Source organism: Chelonia mydas, chromosome 2 (genome assembly GCF_015237465.2).
Source record: "Chelonia mydas isolate rCheMyd1 chromosome 2, rCheMyd1.pri.v2, whole genome shotgun sequence".
In the NCBI taxonomy this organism is placed as follows: Eukaryota; Metazoa; Chordata; order Testudines; family Cheloniidae; genus Chelonia; species Chelonia mydas.
Window position 1 is genome coordinate 192,249,468 of NC_057850.1, and position 20,529 is coordinate 192,269,996.

At 41.9% G+C, this 20,529-nt stretch overlaps 1 protein-coding gene and 2 long non-coding RNA genes across 3 annotated transcripts in view; 1 reads left to right on the forward strand and 2 right to left on the reverse strand.

The window, feature by feature from the left end:
* RARB (retinoic acid receptor beta) overlaps positions 1-20,529 on the reverse strand; it is a 501,245-nt gene that overhangs the window by 53,294 nt on the left and 427,422 nt on the right.
* On the reverse strand, positions 1,911-19,438 carry LOC122464680. Its single transcript, XR_006288952.1, has 3 exons — positions 19,393-19,438; positions 10,897-10,900; positions 1,911-2,055 (listed from the first exon to the last, which is right to left on the reverse strand). It is a non-coding gene; the product is annotated as an uncharacterized LOC122464680 (long non-coding RNA).
* LOC122464681 lies at positions 14,615-18,364 on the forward strand. The gene is made up of 2 exons (XR_006288953.1): positions 14,615-14,700; positions 18,052-18,364. It is a non-coding gene; the product is annotated as an uncharacterized LOC122464681 (long non-coding RNA).

A 20,529-nucleotide genomic window follows, 5' to 3' on the forward strand; every position in this document is an offset into this window, starting at 1 on the left:
TACTTGACTATATTTCCTTCAGGTTGAATTTTGCTAGAAAATCCCAATCATACCAGTAGGCTTACATAGCAGTTTCTTAGTATAAGGCTATAAACACTGGTTAGTAAGGCAAAGTGACTTCACAAACAGACACAGTCAGCTGAGGGGAAAAAGGGAACACAAATGTATTTCTTGAACTAAAAATAAGAATCACGCCTTGTGCACTTATATTTAAGTAGAAAGAAAAAAGTAATTGCATGATCGTGTGTGTTTATAGCTTGCCAAGTGTAAGCACTACTGAATAAATGTTTATTGAAAATATATTTCAAATCAGAAGCCACAATAAATGCCTTAGATCATCACATTACTACACCAATAATACCACATGATAATTATGGAACACGTACATATGCCACATTTAAATTATATCCAAGTCCTGGCAACAATATTTCCTATCTTATTTTCAGTACACTGCCAAAACTGTAAGTCTTCTGAGAAACTCATTTGAAATACAATACATGAAATTGAAAGTTTATGCAAGGTTGACATCAGTCTTAAGCATTTAATTAATTAACAAAGTACCACAAAAATATACTTTTTTCTAAACAACTCAAATCCCATCCAAATCTTTACTTTAAAATTTAATACTAACAGACAAGACAATGCAGCTTTTAAATTCTCTCTGACTCTGGAATCTGTTTGTCCAAATATAACTCAAGACAGATTTCTACTTTTAGTGTGAGACAAAGAAGCCGTAAGTACTTCATCCCAGAGAATTTAAGGAATAAAGGTATTTCATCTTTTCCTCTTCACTTCCCAAATTTTTACTTTTGTAGAGGGCAAGGTGAGAGCAGGGTGCACGCTGTGCTACTATTTGCCATCTCTCTTCTTCTTTTATTTGTTATTTCTCTTCACCTTTACTTTCCTTTTCAGTTTAACACTAGAGCTGTCAAGCGATTAAAAAAATTAATCATGATTAATCAGATGATTAATCGCACTGTTAAACAATAACAGAATAGCGTTTATTTAATTTTTTTTTATATTTTCTACATTTTCAAATATATTGATTTCAATTGCTATACAGCACACAAAGTGTAGTGTTCGCTTTATATTTATTTTTATTACAAATATTTGCACTGTAAAAAACAAAAGAAATAGTATTTTTCTATTCACCTAATACAAGTACTGTAATGAAGTCTCTTTATCATGAAAGTTGAACTTACAAATGTAGAATTATGTACAAAAAAATAGCTACATTCAAAAATAGAACAGTGTAAAACTTTAGAGCCTACAAGTCCATTCAGTCCTACTTCTTGGTCAGCCAATCTCTAAGACAAACCCATAGCTCAGTGGTTTGAGCATTGGCCTGCTAAACCCAGGGTTGTGAGTTCAATCCTTGGGGGGGCCATTTAGGGATCTGGGGCAAAAACTGGGGATTGGTCCTGCTTTGAGCAGGGGGTTGGACTAGATGACCTCCTGAGGTCCCTTCTAACCCTGATATTCTATGATTTCTTTACATTTGCAGAAGATAATGCTGCCAGTTTCTTGTCTACAATATCATCTGAAAGTGAGAACGGGTGTTCACATGGCATTGTTATAGCCAGCATCACAAGATATTTACATGCCGGATGCTCTGAAGATTCATTTATCCCTTCATGCTTCTACCACCATTCTAGATGACATGCATCCATGCTGATGACAGGTTCTGCTCGATAACGATCCAAAGCAGTGCGGACCGACACATGTTCATTTTCATCATCTGAGTCAGATGCCAGCAGCAGAAGGTGATTTTCTTTTTGGGTGGTTCAGGTTCTGTAGTTTTCACATCGGAGTGTTGCTCTTTTAAGACTTCTGAAAGCATGCTCAACACGTCATCCCTCAGATTCTAGAAGGCACTTCAGATTCTTAAATCTCGGGTCGAGTGCTGTAGCTATCTTTAGAAAGCTCACATTGGTACCTTCTCTGCAGTGAAAGTGTTCTTAAAATGAACAACATGTGCTGCGCCATCATCCAAGACAGCTATGACATGATATATATGGCAGCATGTGGGTAAAACAGAGTTGGAGACATACAATTCTCCCCCAAGGAGTTCAGTCACAAATTTAACTAATGCATTATTTTTAATGAGTGTCATCAGCATGGAAGCATATCCTCTGGAATGGTGGCCAAAGCATGAAGGGGCATACGAATATTTAGCATATCTGGCACGTAAACACCTAGTAATGCCTGCTACAAAAGTGCCCGAATGGCCCATTCTCATTTTCAGGTGACATTGTAAATAAGAGGCAGGCAGCAGTATCTCCTGCAACTGTGAACAAACTTGTTTCTCTGAACAAGCAGTAGGACTAAGTGGACTTGTAGGCTCTAAAATTTTACATTGTTATGTTATCGAGTGCAGTTATGTAACAAAAAACTCTACATCTGTAAGTTGCACTTTCATGATAAAGAGATCACACTACAGTACTTGTATATGTTGAATTGAAAAATGCTATTTTTTATTATTTTTACAGTGCAAGTATTTGTAATCAAAAGTAATATAAAGTGAGCAGTGTACACTTTGTATTCTGTGTTGTAATTGAAATCGATATATTTGAAAATATAGAAACACATCCAGAAATATTTAATAAATTTCAATTGTTTAGCAGTGCGATTAAAACTGCAATTAACTGCAATTAATTTTTTTAATCACGATTAATTTTTTTTAGTTAATTGTGTGAGTTAACTGCAATTACTCAACAGTCCCATTTAAAACTTACTTGTGTCTAGCTACTTGTGTCTAGCGCTCTGCCTCAAGGACTATGTTTATTTGAAGAAAAATCCAAAACAGAAGACCAGTAATTTTTAGAGTAAGCTCCTGCCACAGTTAGGACTATGCTAACTCTAAAAGAGGGCAGACAACAGCTTTTTAAAAAACAAAACAAACAAAAAAAGCCCTCACACACTGGCTCAGAGTAGTTTGCTAAGGTTAAGTCTGTGGAGGTAAGAGCTGGAGAGGTCCAAGCTGCTCAAAGCCACCTTTCTTTTGATACTGCCCTTCCCCTATATAGCTGACTTTATTGTTTATTTGTTATTTGTGTTCACATTTGCTTGTACTCTGTATTCACCTTGAGCGTGTGTAGGTATTTCACAAGCACTGTGATAGTTCATGCTATCTCTAGTTGCACAACGTATTCTCCAGTGAGTCAAGTACACTAGAAATGGAGCCCCTATACTCTGGTGAGACCACAAACCAGGAAGAACAAGCTTAGCATCAAATGGCCACATGTGCTATTAGGCTCAGTCTAACACTAAGGCATAGAGAGGTTTCTATACAACTAATATACAAGGTTAGAAGAAATGCTATGCTCCGTAAAAATATCTATGCAAACTTCTGAAACTTTAAAGACAAGCAACCAGCTCCATGAAATGTTCCAAGGATTTGTCCCTGCCCCCAGGAGCAGCGAGTTATATGGGCCCGTGGTGCCCGGGCTCCAGCAAATTCAGGGCCCGGGGGACCTGGCTCCACCAATGTTCAGGGCCAGGTCTCTCCCCCAGAGCATCTCATGGCCCTGCCTGCCGCCCCTCCGCGCCTCCCCGAGCATCCCTGCCTGCCCTGGGCAGCTGCCCCTTGCAGCGCCGCACTGCGCTCCCTCGCCTGCTGCTGCCGGCAACAAGGGAGTGGTGCCGGGAGCAGGGTGAGACGGCTGCTGCACCTGCGGAGGGAGGAAGCGCATGGCAACCCCCGCAGCAGGCAACTCCAAGTTGACTCCGGGAGCGGGTGGGGGCGCTTATCCTGACTGGACCTCCTGAGCAGCAGCCGGGGATGGGGGGGGGGGCTTGGGTGAGTGTCGTGCCGGGGAGGTTGGGGAGAGGGGGGGAAGGGGCTCCCCTGGACCTTGCTGCTTCCAGTGGGGAGAGGGCTTGAGGGAGTCCTCCTCTCTGGTCCCCCGCCTCAGGGCAGCCTGCCTGCTGCACCCCAAACTCCTCATCCCTAGCCCAGCCCCATGCCCCGCACCCCATCCCACATCCCAACCCTCTGTCCCAGCTCAGATCCTGCAGCTAGCCCCTAAACCTCCTCCCGCACCCCCGCCTGGACCCCAACCCCGACCCAGTCCAGAGCCCGCACCCAGCACCCAAACTCCCTCCCAGAGCCCACATCCCTCCCACACCCAAACTCTCTCCCAGAGCCCATACCCATCACACCCTCCTGCACCCAAACTCCTCCCAGGGAGTGTGTGTGTGGTGGGGGTGGGGGACAAACTTGGACCCATTCTGGGCATCACCAAAATGTATACAAACCTGCTGCCCCTACTGGCCCCCCTATTGAACAATGTATCATTTACATTGCCCCACACATATTCAAAGTGTGGTTAAAAACTTTAATGAGTAAACTGGTTTTAAAACAAAAGCTTTTGCACAGGGCAGATAATTGAAGAATTTGTAGCAGGGTTTATTGGTTCAAGGTCTAAAGGCTTACTCACCTCTTGTGCCTCAAATCAAACTAAGCTGTGGAGGACAGTGGAGAATACACTAGTGACTCAGATTCTGAGAAAAGTATATCTGGATCTAGCAACGAGCCAAAGGCCTATGATCTTTCTCTCTCTGAACTGCAGCTCTGATCTGCTCTCCAATCTGTCTGCTGCTGGCTAGCAAATAAAAGTACATCTCTCTGCAAGAGATACACCAGTATATGGCATATCTGATCCATGTGTAGAATACACCATGTGCTAGCTGCTTTGCTAGGTGTAGGATGGTACGTTGGGAATCGCTGCTAGTGAAAGAACACAGCCCCCTTATCATGCTTTGTCTTTTCACTGCCCTCTGCTTATTCCATCTCATTTCTAGTTTCTACTTTTATGTCCTAATTGTTTACTCCCCAGTTCTAAATTTCCCCATTTATATTAAGTATCTTCCCCCTATCCCAGGCCCTCAAGATGAGCAAGCTTTTCTGGTGAGCTTTTCCCAGTTTTAAATTCTGATTTCAACAAAATACTTAAAGGCACAAGCTCAAATATCTGTAATATTTTAATAAAAGAATCTCAAGTGCAAAAATGCATCTCAGTAGGTGCTAGTAATTTTTAAAAGAGTTTAAAGGCCAAAAAACAAAAACAAAGACACAATGGGATAAAAATGATGCAAGTATAACAGAATTCGTTAGTCTATCATTTTAAATGGTTCCTAAAGCTTTGCCTAAGAGGATTTACACTAAATCATTCACTAATCTTAAAGCTGATCGTCTTCTACCAGGGAAGGGGACATAGAAGAAAGTGTTGAAATAGAGGATTGGGATGAGATTCTCAAACAACCCAATTTCCTATGGAAAACAGAATATCCCAATGAAGTTTAGACTGGAAATGCTTTCCCGGCAACCTTCAACTCTCCCAAAGAAGTGTAAAATAAAAAGCTCCTTTAAGTGAAAGCTAACCAATTTATTTGAGCATAAGCTTTTGTGAGCTTCATCAGATGCATGTAGTGGAAAATACAGTATTTTCCACTACATGCATCCGATGAAGTGAGCTGTAGCTCACAAAAGCTTATGGTCAAATAAATTGGTTAGTCTCTAAGGTGCCACAAGTACTCCTTTTCTTTTTGCGGATACAGACTAACACAGCCGCTACTCTGAAATTTAATTTTCTGAGGAGTTTTAAATTAACATTTCATTTGCTTGCAGTGGTGAAAAGGAAGAAAGAAAGAAAGAAAGAAAGAAAGAAAGAAAGAAAGAAAGAAAGAAAGAAAGAGTAGGTCAGTGTGTTTCCCTTTGCATGTCTTTCTGACTCCATTAAAAGTGTCTGTCAGATGATTAACCAACCCTGTAATCCACAGTAAAAGCATGTTTGCATTCAGTTGCACTTTTTGCCAGGGGAAAGGCAGAATTCCATTTAGCTTTAACTCTGAAATTTAGGTATGCGCCTTGAAAACTGAAAGAAAGAATTTCCTCATACTTATTTAAACAAATCCATTTATATCTGCAATAAACAACATGTTATGTATTCAGGACACAGACAGAATCCCACAGATAATGAAATACTTATCAGCCTTAGGCACTGCCTGTAGGACTTTAAGCTACAGCTCTTTAAAGTCAGTTTCAGAACCTTCTTTGTTATGAGAGCAATAGACTTTTCATTACATCTTGAGCTAAAAATTGATAGTTTTCATAAATATGCAAACATGACAACAAGTATTCTGGAAAAAAAGGAGGGGCAAAATTGCTTCAGTTAATTTTAGGTTTTAACAGGGTGAAAAAGAATCCATTGTCTTGTGATCTTATCACTCATGTGTTAGCAGCAAAATGCTACCTACATTTCTATCATAAATGCATTAAATTATTTCTACTCCCTATGTGGCTATTAAGGTTAAAAAATTAAAATTATCCCTCAAATTTTCCTCAGGAAAGCTGAAGAAATGAAGGTGATTTGTTCCAATGGGCTTTAAGTCAGGCATGTAATACACTGAGTCGAAATACACCCAACTTGAGGTTATTTTTGTAGCACAACCATAAGACTGGCAGCCTGTCAGAAGGAGCTGTAATGCAGTGAGTGGTCACAGTTCTTTATGGCCAAGGCTTTGGGAAACTCCCTATACAACAATTCATTGGATAAAAATCATGTGGGTTTAACAGAGAGAGGGCGCTAGAACAATTTGTATAGTGCGGGTGCTGAGAGTCTTTGAACCAAACTGTAAACCTTGTAAATAATGGAATCCACTTGAAGCCAGAAGGTGCTGCAGCACCCCCAGTCCCAGCACCTATGGGAGATTTGGTGGTCTTTTCCACATATATGTTGGAACCTTTCAATATACAGTCTCTGAAGAGGATGCTGACGTCCCAGCAGCTGCCTTTCCACTTCCTGCCTCTAGAAGATTAGTGTATGAAGCACTGGGCTCAGCAGATGAGACAAAGGTCACCATGTCTCTTCGCCTTCTGCAGAGGTCTCCCCCTAATTCACTCAAAAGGTTCTCTCCAGTCATCAAAAGGACCTCAAGGTGTTTTTATATTATATATGGACCTCTGTACAGAATCTGAATGCCTGCAGCCAAGTGAACTTGTAGACACACCTACTACTGAGGCCATCTCCCTTACCACTGAATCACACATATCAAAGGTCACCTGTGCCTCAGGCAGGGCCAGTTCTATGCTCTCATGTCTACATCCACACAAGCTTGTGCATCTTCTGGAAAGAGATTTAGCCAGGCATTGAGCCTTCTGCTATAATGTAGCCTGCCTTCCGGTCTTCACCCTCTAAGGCAAGAGCTATGGAGCGGTGAACCGACTCACCAAGTGAATCCAGTGACAAAGTTCAGGGGTTCAGTACTAAGATTTGGTTCGTCTTCCTACTAACCATAATTGCCTAAACCTCTACGTTGGAATGCACAGCCAGTGGAACCTTCATGCAAGATACACATTGTCTTGACCACCCTAGGAAAAAGGAGAAAGTGTTGAAGGTGAGGGTGATTCCTCACAACAACAGGGTGCAAGTGTATCACCGACAGATCCCGGTCATTGGTGGGCAGGATCAAACCTGGGATCTCTGGAGCTTAGTGATGAGCCTCTACCTCATGAGCTAAAAGCCAACTGGCTGTTAACTAAGGCTGTAGAGCAGACTCACTTTATCTCTCTCTTTAAGTGGTCTCTGTGTCACTAGTTGGGACAGAACACCATACCCAGAAGGTGTGTGGGTTACACGAGGACACAGCAATGCTATTTGAAAGGTGTTCTGATTTAGGGAGCTGTTTATCTTGGCCTTTGAGGATTCCTGAACAGGAGTGAAGTCAAATCCAAATGACCTAGCCAGATTCTTTAAAAACAGAGAAAAAACAGATCCTTAGAGCAGAGCTGTTCTGCTGTAGAGTGATATTTAGCCAATCACATTTTGCATCTTCCAAATATCACCATTATCCAAATAGCACACATCTTCTATCACTTCTCTCAGGGGACTTCATCAAAGAGCAAAATATCAGCGCAGTTAGGAGTACTCAGCCTTGGGGAATGAACGATAAAGATTGTTGAGACAGCCAAGGAATGATTAAGTACATCCAAGCATACCAGTGGGAAGTTGGGTGTGTGTTGACATAGGCTTCCTCAAAGCAGAGGGGCTTATCCTCTGAGAACAAGTCCTTAAAGCAATGTGGGATAGCTGCAAGCCAAATTTGCAGGAGACTTTTGGGAATGGCTCCAGGAACAACTTATGCATTCCCATGAAACTGGCAGCTCCAGGTAATGTTTTTTAGGCCGACCTGACAACCGCGCAATCAGCTCCAAGGCAGAGGATGCAGCCAGCCATTAATCCCAAATTGACATATTTCTGCAACATCTACTTTTCTTCCTCCTCCAGGTTCTGAGAGGACCACATCCTGAAATAAATGCGTGCAAAGAAAAAAAAATACACAGGAGCACAAAGAATGCAGATGCAGAAAATTGGCAGGAAAATCCAGTGAATCGGTACGGGAAAACACCATTACATGACACTGTGGGGCCAAGAAAGAAGAGCTGTGTCAATTAATCAAAGTTACCCCAAGCACCTGAGCAAACATCAAAGGCTTGAGAGAGTGCCAAAGCACTGAGCTAAGCATAAAAAGGAAGCATGTGAGCACTGAAAGACGGCTGAGAAAGTAATGGGATTGGATGCTAACAGACCCGAGGGAGCAAGGTTTGATGCAATGCTTAAAACAAAACAAATTCACACAAGTCAGAGCAAAAAGGGCCAGGTCCTAAAGGAGCAACAGGGAAGCCAGAGGAAACTAGGCTAGCATTTCAGGGCCATGTTGAAGAAGCACTGAAAGAGATATCCCAGATTGAACTAATTTAATACATTTTAGTAGGGAACTGACTGATAAGGTAGATCAACCACAAGGATACTGAGAGCACAAAATTGTGGGTTGACATAAAAGTGGATGGACAGCCAAAGAAATCCAAGTCACTTCCTGTTGAGAATTCCTTCACTGAAAATACCTAAACCTCCAGAATCTTCCACTAAGGAATGCGGCTGGACAGTAGGAGAAATCTTGCATACTGGTCACCACTCAGAAGATCAAGAAACTTGGAGTTCTGCCCTGTCTCACATGGAACCTGTCTTACTCAGAGATGATGTATACCTAGGTGGCTTTCCTTTGTTGCTAGCCACTAATGATCCTGACCCTGAGGCAACATTGAGTCTATCCAAGGGCTGGAGTTAGCTCAGCCTCTGCTGACTCCAGGCATGGGATTCACCTGGAGAGACTTCCAATTGTGTCAATTTTTGTGATGGATTTATGGAGGTTCAAACTTGAAATGCAACTTCATTTTTACATAGCAGACCTCAAGGAGGGCATGAGCTTTGTCTCCAAAGTAAAAAAACAACAACTCTACAACAAACAAACCAAAAAACTCCACAAGCGTTGCATGCAGCTAAAAAATGTCCATTTGGTAACACAAATTACTGATTTTAAAAGAAATGGTTAAAAAGTGTAGTGAAAGGAAAAAGTATGGTTAGAATAACGTTATTAAGTGTAGGGGGAAAAAACCTATGTATGTGCCCTGATCAAATGTAATTCCCTTAAGAAAGGATGGTCTTTGGAGTTCAGCAAATTCAGCGCTATTCTTCACTCTGCCAAACACTTGCTGCATCACCTTGGATAAGTAACTCCCCTTTCTGCGCCTTAATTTTCCCTTCTGCAAAAACAGGAACAGTAATACCTCACAGGAGCATATTACAGCTTAATTTATTAATGTTTGCAAAGCACTTTGAGATAATTAGACAGAAGGTTTTTTGAAAGTGCAAAGTGTCTATTAAAATTTCACCTATACCGCAGAAAAAGAGCATAATTTTTACAGGAACTCAGTGTTATTCAATGCAATTTACCCTGTACAACAGGAAACCCTGTACAAAGGCCAAAGGCAGTCTTTATAATACAAAACATCCAAACACCACATCCTCTGCACTCCCTCCTCAAAGACCAGTGGGTACTTCAGATGTAAACTGGATACTGCAGAGTGAAGAAGTTACAATTCTATGTGATCATTCTCAGTGCCACAAATTTAATAAAAAATCTTATTAAACAAAATATGAGAAAGGTTCACATTTATTGTCGGCAAGGACTAGGATTTATGGATGCAAATGAATGCTGCAGACACAATGTACAAGATCAAATAAGTTTGGTCTCTGTGACAATGCAGAGACTGAAGCAGAGAGCACTGAAAGGTTCACCATAGTAGCTATGCTTTAGTGTAACTTCCAGGTGAGGACCTGTAATCAATCTTTATGTGAGTCTATCAGAAATGTTTCCCTTATGCTTACCCAGTTCTCAAAAAAAGCAAGAGCTCAGAGGAGGCAAACTGTTTTTAAAAATATTGTTATTATTAAAAGAGAGGGAGCCAAGGCCTAGCATTTCCCCTTGTATTTTAAAATAAATGGTTCTTACTGTTTCACTTTGACAAGAAATGATAGAGACTGGAAAAACTGAAAGAGAAAATTAAAGGAAACTCAGTGTTAAAGGAGAAGAGAAAGAAAAGGTGGTTCTAGAACCAGACTGGCATGCATTCCAGCATGTACTATGCTTTCCCTTGGGGCTTTGCTCCTGAGGTCTGGCCTGCATTACAGAAATCTCACTGTTCTCTCATTTCCCCCTGGGTTCTGAACCCTAGCTCTGTTCTCAATTTTTACAGTCTCTATCATTCCTTCTTGTCCCAGTGAAACAGTAAGAACTTGACTTTCCCTGTGTTTTGCTCAGCAGCATTACAAGATTTCCCTCACTTTTTTCTTTTCCCATTGGTGCTGTGATGCAAACCACTGATTTTTATTGCTCCAGTAACACCTCCTCACCCTTCCCCTGACCCACTTTCTACCGTGGACTTAAGCAGACATCATAGGGGTAACGACTACAAAAAGCTCAGCCTGGCAGCTGACAAAAAGAAACACGGGAATTGTGCCAAGTGGTATTGGGCCTTCAATTCCTAGTTCATACACAACTATATTTTCTCTCTTTAAATATTGCAACATGATCACATGATGGTTTAAAGTTACAAATATTTATGTAATACTTAAAAAGCAATGAATGAAGTCGCAGAAGCTTAGAGCACAATTTATTTTTTCTCTCAACATTTAAGAAAATAATGATCAGACTAACGATCAAACTGCCTTGACTTGAGCACGATTCAAGAGTCACGGTGTGATTGAGTCACAAATTAGAAGAGAATTTCCTTAGGTCACACAACAAAAGGTGCCAGTAAACAGTTCAGCTGGCGAGTTAACATAATAGCTAAAAAATCATTTTTGCTATTTTCTTTAGCAGTTTATTAATTGCCTCCTGAAATACTTTCTGAAACACAAAGAGCTGCAAATGAATTCATGGGCTATTAATCTGCTGTACATGGCACTGGAGGAAAGCGCATTGGATGAGTTGATGCAATTATTGCTATTACATAACCATCTTCACAGAACATTGAATGTTATTATTCATAATTTACTCTATCTAAGTTGCTCCTTTAAACATTAAAACTGGCATTAAAAGCAGTGTAAAATCAGAAGGAAAGGCTTATAAAAAAAAAGACAGATCTCAGAGAAAATAAAGGGATCTGCTTCTCTGAAGATATTAAAACACCTCAATAGCAAAGATGTTTGATTAACCATAGGAAACAATGTGCAGCCAGCAGAACCTGCTCTCTACAATCAAATTTTAATTTAATATAAAACATTCCATTATTCATTTTCAGCACCACATCATAAAGAATACACATAAAGTATGTGACTGACCTTAACATTAGACTACTGTGTTTTTAATCCCATGAAAACTAACATACTGTGTTCTCAAACAAATGAAGCACCCTTATTCCATTTTGCTCTCTCTCTTCCCAAAACAGCTCTACATTGGGATACAAGCATGTTTGGGGCTTGATCTTCTGAGCCTATGCAATTTCACAAATTGAAGAACCTGATTTGTGTGGCTTGGTTTCAGAGTTTCCCTGCTTTTCTTTTCCTCAAATTCTTCCCTTCAGTGGAATTATCACAGTTAGGATTTTTCATCTTCAAAGCACTTTACAAACATAAATTAATTCTCCCAAAACTGCAGAGTCAGGTTATCAGCCACATTTTACACATGGGGAAACTGGCTGGCCAAAGAGGACAGAGGAAACAGACATTGTCAGCTGAGGTAGGAATTCAGGAGTTCTTGGCTCCCATTCCAGGGCTTAGATCACATCTCTTTTGAGATCTGAATAGAGATCCCATTCTTGTTGATAAAACGCTTTGTTTAGTCTGCAGCCCTTCCCCACCACTTTAGAAGTCAACTTCGTTCTGAAGCAGCTTTTGACCATGTGCCCAGAGAAGCATGTACCCCTAAATATTCCAAGGCACAGAATTCTAAAATAATGTGAGTAAAGAGGGGGTGGGTTGTGTTTTTAAATGCAGTAGATTCCCCACTTTATCGTAATGTTTCCGCACAAGGGAAGTTAATTGTAAGCAGAATCACAGATCTATGCATGGGGCAAGTCTGGACAGGGGCCACGGTATCAGCAACTACAACTCTTGAATCCCGTGGTCTAAAGCCTTCACACAAAGAGGTCTGGGAAGGACAGCAGCTGCCATGCAGAGCTGAGAAGGATGGCATGAAAGGCGGTTCCCCACAAAATGGGGATGGAAGGAGTTCAGGATACTCTGGATTTGTACTAAGAGGGATAACTTTCACCCTATTAACGTGGTTTCTCCAGTATCCTGCTTGAAAAAGCCCATTGTTGAAGCAATTGTACTCCGTTTCCTGCCTATTCTATAACTGTACAAGGCCTCACCGCGCACCTGTGTTAGTTCTAGGGCAATACCAGCCCACGAATGCAGACAGAGTGTGCCTTGTTTCCAACAACTGAGGGCAGAGCAGGATGATGCCTCAACACTAACACAAATGTAATAGAAGACAGAGTTTTCTTCCTTAGTTTCCAGAGGTTTCATCAGATAATGAGACCCTGTCAACCACATCAGTCCTCCTCATTCAGCAGCAGCTCACAGTCCTGTGTTAGGTACGTGATTACAGTCTCTAAGTGTTACATTTAAAAAAATTGTTGAGATCTTTGTTTTTAAGAAGACCTAAAATAAATTCCTCGAATGATACTCCCTGCTGGTGTTTGGGTTATAACCCCGCTTGCTCACACATCACGACAGCATAAGCCTCTGTGCATGTACCATGTGATCTTGCAATAGCAGGCTCACACAACATAGCCAATCCCTAATGTACCGCATACTAGGAAGGCCTGCTTGGTTCTATTGTGTAGCTTTTGGCACTTGAGAGTCTGAATCCAAAGATCTGAGCTCATATCTTCCCAAGTCAGCATGGTCCACTAGATAAAGATACTGGGATGGGAGTCATGAGATCTGGGTTCTATTCTGGGCTCTGTTCCCTGACCTGCTGTATGACAATGAGCAAATAATTTATCTTTTCTGTGCCTCTGTTTCCCCTCCCACATGCTGTCTGTTTAGATAGTAAGTTCTTTGGGGCCGGGGCCATCTTTCACTATATATTTGCTAGTACAATGAAGCCCAATCTCACTTGAGCCTGATAGTCACTATCATAACACCAATAAATAATCATGTAGCTGCACTGGGGGCAGGTCTGCCACTAACCTCTCTCAATGAATCAGACCACAAAGTAAGTTGCGGTTGAAAGAGAATAAGCTAGTAAGGAAATATAAATTCATTGCACTTTGCCATTCACTGATTTTTATTTTCAAATATGCAAGAAAGGCCTGTTGTCTTCCAAAATACTGTGTCTATATCTTTAAAATCCTATCAATGGCACTGATTGCAGTTCTGCCCTCAGATGTCTACGCATAACTTCCATTGAACTCACTGGAAGCTGCATGTGAAGGCAAGTATTTTTGCATTTTCTTTAAAAGAAAATACAGGGATTTCCCTTCTGTGTTTCTGTAAGAGAGTTACAGAAGTACACATGCGTGCACACAGAATTCTACACAGTTGAAGTGTATTCATTCCTCCTTTGCCCCCAGGAATAGGCATTTGGGTTCCCATTTGCAGTTGTCCACCGTGATTAATTTTTCCATTTGGGGCTGGTTAAATATTGTAGGTTTGTTTTCCTACATGTCTCCTGAAGTACCTTTTACTGTCCTTTGTTCATGGCACGAATGCCATGGAGTAAAGTAGCTGCAGCCAGAAAGGAGGCAAAACGGGGAAAAGGGTAGTTTAAAAAAATTAAATCCTAACATACCTCTAGTAAATGTGCCTTTGTTTACACAAACATATCAAGAAATACATTGAAAACTGCAGACATTTGTGTAAGAACAGATTAAAAAGAAGGCTTTAAGGTCTTTCAGTTCCGAAATACTACTGCTTTTAAAGGGAAAATACTACATAGTTTAGGTCTCATATTAATATTGTGGGAAAGACACTCTGCATTCTAACTGCTCTTATTTAAAAGAATTTCTCCATTCAGTTGCAAGGCAATTTTAAAGAAATACAGCATGTTTATGTACGACTAACAGTATGTTGCGGCCTGCTGTTGAAAATTAGCAGGAGTACAAGTTAATTGAAGGTGATTGGCAAAGAGTATTGTAATAATTAATTTGCCCTTAGCAATATGTGCTGAATGCCCTCAACACGTGGGCTGAGAGGGGCAATGAGTACATTATCACTCTCCTCTTTTGTTTTTAGGATCATCCTTCTGAGATTTCCAAACCCAACTCTGACGTGATGTTTCAGAACATAATATGCTGGTTATTTCACAGCAGCTACAGAACCCGTGGTGGCCAGCATACATTGGGGGCAGGTAAGTGACTTTCCTTACCCCCTAAACCTATATCATGTTGATTTTGCCAGTAAACAATATAAAAAAAAATTCACAGAACCACACACTGTAGCATACAGATTAATGAAAAAGCATTTCACCTAACCCCTCCCTCAGCATGGTCTGGAAGGTTCACACTCCAGCAGGGTCTGTAAGTGACATAATGCCATGTCAACTTGTAAATTACCTGTTATTCATTTGGAAAACCTGGAATGATCCTGCCTGGATGAGAACTGCTGGCAGCTCTGTACCGTGGAATTTACTCCCCAGGTGGTGGAAGAGCAAGTGAAAGTATGGCTCACATAGAAACCCTACTGCTTAGGGTTTGGCGACAAAAACACAGCATAGAAGCCAGTTCTCCTTATGGATGCCCTCAGCATCAGAAATCCCCAAGTGGTTTGAAAGCCAGGCCCTTTCCTCTGGCCACAACACTCTACTCCCTATCTCCTCAGGTTATTCCTTATTGGGATTGGGGAAGATAAGCATTTAGCCCTCTGTATATCCCCACATACAAATAATAAGGAATGTCTGTCACAGAATTAATTGTGTATTGTGGTATCACTAGGGCTTGTCTAGATGAAGAGTTAGTGCACGGCAAGTAGGAGTGTAAATCTTTGGCACACGAGCATGCCATGCACTAACAGTTTATATAGATGAACCCTAAAGGTATATCTACACTGCAGCTGGCAGCATGCTCCCAACGAGGGCAGACAGACTCACATTCGCTCTGCTCAAGCCAGGACGCTAAAAATAGCTGTGTGCACATTTTAACACAGGTGGTGGCTTGGGCTAGCTGTCCAAGCCCAGACCCACGGGGTCGGGTGGGCTTGGACTCAGGTGGCTAGCCTGAGCCACATCCCATGCAGCAACAGTCGGACTGCTGCTTTTAGCATGCTGGCTGGAGCAGAGCTAGTGAGCCTTCTAGCCCGGGGCCACAGACTCATGGTAGTGGGACTCATGCTAGTGCTCTACAAATACACTTCTACCCTGATATAATGCAGTCCTCGGGAGCCAAAAAATTGTACCGCGTTATAGGTGAAACCGCGTTATATCCAACTTGCTTTGACCCACCGGAGCGCGCAGCCCTGCTCCCCCGGAGCGCTGCTTTACCGCATTATATCCAAATTTGTGTTATATCGGGATAGAGGTGTAGCTGGGTAGATGCTGTGATTCAAGCTCTCAGGCCTATCTCTCGCTCCCAGGCTTCAGAGCCTCAGCTCCAGCCTGTGCTGCAATGTCTACACATCTATTTTTAGAGCACTAGCACAAGCCCTGCTAGCACCAGTCTTTGGACCCAGGCTGGGAGTCCTTTGTTCCCAGATGCAATGTCATCAGACCCTTAGGGGCCTGAGTCAGGCACTGTCCGACACTACTAGGCACTGTACATACACTAATCAAAAGACGGCCCCATACAATGTAAGGGGGGGAAATTAAAGAGTTAATCGCCCATACTGGACTATCCAACCCCTCTCCCACCTAAAACAAGCACATATGTTCACACACACAAAACACCACATTTTATACAGAGGTTTCTCTTGAATAATTTGTTTTTTTAATAAATGAGTTTCATGGGTACAGTGGAAATGTCCCCAACAACTGTGAGAGTTCTTAAAGTGCATCTTATCTTGCCCTACACCTTTTGAGCCGTTGCAGTCTATGACCATGTCTGCACCAGAGAGCTTACAGCGGCATAGCTATACCAATGCTGTAAGATCTCCCGTGTAGCTGCTCTATGCTGATGGAATAGGAGAGTGTTCTCCAGTCAACACAATTAAACCACCCCTCCACGAGTGGCATAAGTGCTGGAACTAGGGGTGCTTACGCACCCCCTGACTTGAAGGAGATTCCATCATATATAGGGTTTAGAGTGTGGTTCTCAGCACCCCCACCATACAAATTGTTCCAGAGCCCCAATGAGTGGCGACAGCCATGTCGGACAGCAGAGCATCTCCTGCCAACATAGCACTGTTCACACTGGTGCTTCTGTTAGTGTAATTTATGTCACTCAGGGGGTTTATTTCACACCCCTGAGCAACATAAATTATACCAACAAAAGCGGAAGTGTAGACATAGACTCTCAATTCTGAATTGTGAGGCTATGTTAATGTGTTTTCACCCATTGTGAAAAAGGAAGGTGTGTCAATGAATGGCACATTGTGTTGCCATTTACACCTGAGCAAAGGGGGAGCAAAATGCTACTAATTCAGAATGGCAGCATTTCACACCCACTTTGCACTGGTGTAAGTGACAGCACAAGGTCTAAGGCAGAGAATCTGGACCCGGGGGTCATCACTCAACATCTGTGCAAAATGAGTGTAGCACAGGTGTGAAATTGCCATTCTCTTTTACATCCACTTTACACAAATGAACATGGAGAGACAATGTGAAAAACAGGAGAATCAGGCCCCGTTCCAGGCCAACAGGGGCTGCGGGAAGCGGCATGGGCCGAGGAATGTGCTGGCAGCCGCTTTCCGTAGACCCCATTGGCCTGGAATGGCGAACCGCGGCCAGTGGGAGCTGCGATCAGCTGAACCTACGGACACTGCAGGTAAACAAATTATCCTGGCCCACCAGCAGATTTCCCCAGCGGGCCGAATGCCAAAGGTTGCCAATCCTTGTTACAGAGTTATAAATTCAGGAAGATAATGGTGTATTTTAGAAATGTTCAGTCACTCACCTTCTTAACTATAGTGACTCTTGCAGTGCTAATGTTACTTAATGTGGGTATCAGAAAGATCTCATTACATGCAAGGCAGATTGTTTATCAGATTCCTTATACTGGAGCCTGGCCAATAGTAGACTCTAGGATCTGTTCAGCTCTCTCATAAACAGTTTGTCACTTTGTACTCTATTTGGGAAGTTTCATGTAATTTAAGAAGGATAGTTGCTTGAATTAGTTCTCTAGCTTAAGTAAGGGCTTGTCTACACTACCCACCGGATCGGCGTGCAGTGATCGATCCAGTGGGGGTCGATTTATCGTGTCTAGTATAGACACGATAAATCGACCGCTGAGCACTCTTCAGTCCACTCCGGTACTCCACCAGAACGAGGAGCGCAAGTGGAGTCAACAGGAGAGCATCAGCTGTCGACTTACTGCAGTAAAAACACGGCGGTAAGTAGATCTAAGTACATCAACTTCAGCTATGCTATTCACATAGCTGAAGTTGCGTATCTTAGATCGACCCCATGCGGTAGTGTAGACAAGCCCTTAGAGTATGGTCATCATTCTCTCCTTAATGTTATGATTCTTTCATCAAGTTTAAGTGTCTCTAGGGGGACTTCTGTGGGAGAATCTAAGAATGGAAACTTCATGTTTATTTTTTCCTCTCCCAGGATTTCTGAAATGGTTATGACCGCATGCTGGACTGAAACTACTGGAGTCAATGGGAGATTTGACTGAGGAAGGACAACAGGACTAGTCCATTATCTGGTGTGTGCGTACATACATAGTCATCCCTATCACTGATACTTTAACTGCACCATTGTGCATATGTAAAATTTAATTTACAAACACTTATTACTACATTGCTTTCATTTATCAATTAATTTTTCACACACAGATTGGTTTGCACACTAGCCTTCAGTAAGTACGAGGCACCTGGAAAGTTCCAGCTTCTAAATTTCAGCCATTGTTGAGTGGTCCATGTACAAAAAATAAAATAAAAATAATCTTAATTTAAAAAAATGAAAGGAAAAAAAAAGTATTTTTGCCACCATTACATGACTCAAAAATAAGTGAACTTTTTTTAAAATCAGCCCTAGAGATCGCAGAATAAGTATGAAAACTTTCACGATAGAACGTAATGGGACACCATCCGCTTGAAAGAAAAATAAGTCAAATCACATTTCCATCTGAACATTTTGCACCAACAAATGTCACAAGTAACCCCAAAGATTACTAGAACACAGAGATATGCAAATACTTCTTTTTTGTCTTTTGTGTGCTTACTTTGCTCATTGTCAGCACCTTCTTTGTGTTCCAGTCAGATTCATGTCAGATTCCAGTCAAAGGTGGGTGGGGAGGAGTACTATCTAATTGTAGCAACAGAGCTGAAACTAACACCTTTGTTGGATGGAAATAAGGGGGGGGGAAATCATAAAAAGTAAGGGACAATGCTTTATTTTAAGGAACATTTTAGGGAAACACCATTTCTCTTAGCATAGCATGTATTTTTCTCTCAAGTGTACATTTGTACTGCTTCAAGTATACAATGCAATCATCATAAACTTCAATTTAATGTTTAAAGTGGTCAAGGACCATCCCTTAAAATAAGGAATGGGTGGTCACCTTGCTCTTATGCCTACCCAAAAACAATTCTAAACTATAAAAAGGGGAAAAGAAAAATCCTTATTGTGACAGATAACTGCAATCCCCTGCAATATCTTTGGTGACCATCCTGTTTTAAGTTTATGGATCACTGAGGGCCAGGGATTGTATGTGACGCCAGTGACGAGGGCTACCACAACGCCTCCAGGAACCAAAACCAGCGTGTGTGTGCATGGGGGGGGGTGATTAAAATGAATCACTTAGGCTGTAAACCCCTCCAGAGAGGCACCCCTCCATATGGGAAAGGAAGCTTACATACACTGGTTCAAACTAGATTTTCAGAGACACACACAGAAAGGGCTTTTGGGACACAAAGGGTACATGGAAAGAGTACAGCGGAAGGCAACAAATGATTAGGGGGCTGGAGCACATGACTTATGAGAAGAAGCTGAGGGAACAGGGATTATTTAGTCTGCAGAAGAGAAGAATGAGGGGGGATTTGATAGCTGCTTTCAACTACCTGAAAGGGGGTTCCAAAGAGGATGAATCTAGACTGTTCTCAGTGGTACCAGAGGACAGAACAAGGAGTAATGGTTGCAAGTTGCAGTGGGGGAGGTTTAGGTTGGATATTAGGAAAAACTTTTTCACTAGGATGGTGGTGAAGCACTGGAATGGGTTACCTAGGGAGGTGGAGGAATCTCCTTCCTTAGAGGTTTTTAAGGTCAGGCTTGACAAAGCCCTGGCTGGGATGATTTAGTTGGGAATTGGCCCTGCTTTGAGCAGGGGGTTGGACTAGATGACCTTCTGAGGTCCCTTCCAACCCTAATATTCTATGATTCTATGTGCACTGACACAAGACCTTCTTTCTGATCCAGCAAATGGACAGGACCTTGGATCCTAGGGGGAGCTCAACCCTTGCAAAAGGGTTGGAAAGATTGATACCTACCACTGCCCTTCTTGGAGTTGTGGGTGACCTCTGATAAGCATCTGTGTAGTAGGTTCTTTTTATTGGTTGTATGTGTTTTCTCTGTAATGCTTTTACCTTCAGAATAAAGGTGCTTGCTTAGAAAGAGAGGTGTGGTGACTTATAACTGCTGTCAAGACACTGGTCATAGCCCCAGAGTAAAAGCAAAGCCCAGGTGCTGGCTGTTAGGCAGACTGGCTAGCTGGGGATATCACAGTGTAAGGCAGACAGCTGTGCAGCCTTAAAAGCCCTGGTCAGAAGGTAGTGGGACTGCTGGAGACTGGGAACTCCTGGAGTGGACCACAGAGGGGAGGATACAGGTGCAGCACCCTGAAACTGACACACACAATATTTTTTTTTAAAACAGGGAATCTGTTTGAAGGATTTTGTTTTAAGTTTAGGACATTACTACTGAAAGGAATCCCTTATCAAAAATGAACTAATTACAAAAAACAAAAGTAGAAAGTGTCCCTTTAATGTTTTCACATCTATATTTGCTTGCCCATATTACACATCTGGTACGTTACCTAAAAAAACCCACATTAAAGCAGCATTATTTAGGTTGCAAGGTCAAGCCCTC